Source organism: Cyprinodon variegatus, unplaced genomic scaffold (genome assembly GCF_000732505.1).
Source record: "Cyprinodon variegatus isolate N-32 unplaced genomic scaffold, C_variegatus-1.0 Scaffold759, whole genome shotgun sequence".
Lineage (NCBI taxonomy): Eukaryota > Metazoa > Chordata > Actinopteri > Cyprinodontiformes > Cyprinodontidae > Cyprinodon > Cyprinodon variegatus.
Window position 1 is genome coordinate 397777 of NW_015151212.1, and position 2875 is coordinate 400651.

General features: G+C 37.8%; 1 protein-coding gene across 1 annotated transcript in view; it reads left to right on the plus strand.

Moving 5' to 3' along the window:
- The window catches only part of LOC107098223 (cylicin-1-like), a gene marked incomplete at its 3' end in the record, with an annotated part of 13198 nt that overhangs the window by 5360 nt on the left and 4963 nt on the right, over positions 1-2875 (plus strand). The gene's annotated exons all lie outside the window — the stretch shown is intronic.

The window sequence follows — 2875 nt, forward strand, 5'->3', positions numbered from 1 at the left end:
ATTTAGCCCACTTTTCTTTCATTTAATGTTCATGTTATGGGGATTTTTATATAAAGGAAATTTGTCTTTTGTGTCTGTTGAAAATTAAAGATTACTGACAGAGCCATAAGAAAATATTGCTTTATTTATCTGATCATTTTGGAATATATTTGTTAGGTTTTCAGTAGGTTCAATTAGGTTCACTAGACTATATGCGTCATTTAAAAAATTTTTAATGAACATTCGATCAGTCCGGCCCTCGGTTTGTAGCTAAATTTTTTATTTGGCCCTCCGTCCATTTGACTTTGACACCCCTGCTCTACACCCTGAACACATCACCACAGGAAACACCTCTGCAGTGAAGCCCTTTCTTCTTAGACATGTAAAAGTATGACTTGTAGTCACCTCAGCATCTTTGAGTGTCGGAGGGGTAAAACGTGGAGAACATACATCATTTCATAGCAAATTCAAATGACCCTGCATACTCAAAGTCTAGCAAACCCATAAAATGGGACTAAAACACCAACCTAAAAACACGCATGCAAAAAAAATGCAAAGGACAACAGCTGAAGGCAAATAAAATAGAGAACAGTAAAGTGAAAACATTCTGCATTATAAAACCCAAATACAAAAAGGTTCTAACATATAAAACACACACAAAGGAAAAAATGTGTCATGTAGCAAAAAGAAACTGCAAGATAAAAAAAAGCTGCAAAGTCGTGCTGCATAATAGAAGCATTCCAGACCACTAGAGGGCGACAGTCATACCTGCGACAAGCTCACTGCGACAAACTTCTGCGGCAAGAAAAACAACAACCATGCCAGATGATGATGCAGAGAGCAGTATTTATGTTTAACCATATTGAAAAGATTGAGTTTTTTTGGTTGGAAAACAGCTAGATGCGCGCCGGCACTACCATCCATGTTTGCTTCCGTAAACACAGAGCACGCTAGCCTGTGACGTCATTGCGTCCTCTGCTGCGCATGCGGGACACTTGCGTTGTATGACTGCAGTTCACACAGGAGATCACATACAAGTCGCATATATTTGGAAATATGAACAGCAACGCAAAAAAAAAATTGGATTTCACAAAAAAATCGGAATTGAGCATCAAGGCCTGCAGTGTGAACGTAGCCTAAGTGTTTTTGCTTAGGCTTAGTGTTAAGGGGTTGATTTCTGATTGGGCCTTGGAGTTTAAATAAGTTTTTGGTAAGGTTCTGGCTCATAGATATGAATTCATAATAGTTTGATGATCATCTCCCCCTAGTGGTCTGGAGGACTTCCATTATGCGTCGCTAGTTTGAAGCTTTCTCTAACTAACCAATGTTTTTAACTACTTTCAGCATTTTCCTTTGATTAGTTTGTGTGTTAGTCTGACTGTTGTTTGCTGTGAAATCCTGTATTTAAACTGTATTTGCATCCCTCAGCCACCATACTTTATGTTTGCATTGATGAAATGTGGATTTGTTTGACGTTATGCAAACACAGTGGCTCTCAAAGCGGTACACACCCCTGGCAAAAAAACTAGTTTTCTGTGATCATAAGGAACATGAAATAAAAAAACACAGAATTATTTGTTCTATTGTCAATTTTAGGTGTATATTAGGCAATTCAGTGGAAAAATAATTCAATTATAAAAAGTATGTTGTTTTCCCATATCTATGAAAATGCTTTCCCACTTTACTCTGGAGAACTTCAGCCTTATGATGCTGATTCATACCTGATCCCTAAGGCAGAGACGTCCAAACCGTAACAACTCCACCCCCATGCCACCAAGCTCAAGGTGTGATTAGCACATGGAAAATAACTGACTTTAGCCCAAACCTTTTACCTATTTGTCTTTGTGACGACATATTTCCAACCATCCAGCTCAGCAGCTTATAGTCTCTGGTTCATATCTTTAAATCAAACGCATGCAGACTTTAACATCAAACAATCTAACTGCTGACTTGATTCTGCAGTAATTGATGATTATGACCTTTGTGGTGGAAGATCTTATACAGAATCAATTTTGATTATAGAAAAGTTCCTGCCAGACCTTCTTTTTTAAATTTTCTTTTTCTAAATGCTTAAAGATCGATTGTTTGCATCCACCGAACACTCAGTCCAGCAAGTTCACTGACATTTCTCTCTTCTTTATGATTTCCTAAGCACAGCTTTGCGTCTCTGATTGATGTGTCTGATCTTCTTTTCTGGTTGTGGAAACACCAAACTGATGTCATATGTTGCTGTTACACATTTGTAACCCTTTCAAAGAGGACACCATGTCTCCAAGATGAACAGAAGAGTAAAAAGTTAAATACAAGGAAGAGGAAAACTCCTTCCTTGTAATTCCTGTCTTGCTCTGACATGTCGCAACTACACGTTGTCTCTGCATACTTGTCAATACCTCAGGGCTGATTTCTGACAGCAGTGGTTCCACTGAGAGCAGGCTGACATTTTGGGCTTGATTACGAAACATAGTGCATGTCCAGAGCTTCCTTTAGATGGCTAGTTCTGTTTTGAACAACTCTGAGGATTCCTTCCATCAATAAACAAAACCTAAGGTTTCTGAGGGCTAAAAATACAATTAGCAACCGTTAGAGAGGAGGTAAAGTTCCTCTTTAAGGCATTAGGAGAAAGGTTATTTCTTTGGAATGCAAACATGTCGAATTTGGTTCGATTTATAGCCTCATTACGACAATTTTGGTTTAGGGAAATAAATTTGCAGCAGGCCAGCTCCGTCATCAGTTCAGCTTTTTAAAGGAGAAGTCCGGTCACATTCAGAACACCAACTTCTAGGAGTGTAATTATTCTTTTTTTTATACCTTACAGGCTAGACAATGTTACAAATTTGAAATAAATCAATGAAAGCTGTAATATCGTTATGGATTTTTTTTTTTTTTTTTTTAGAAA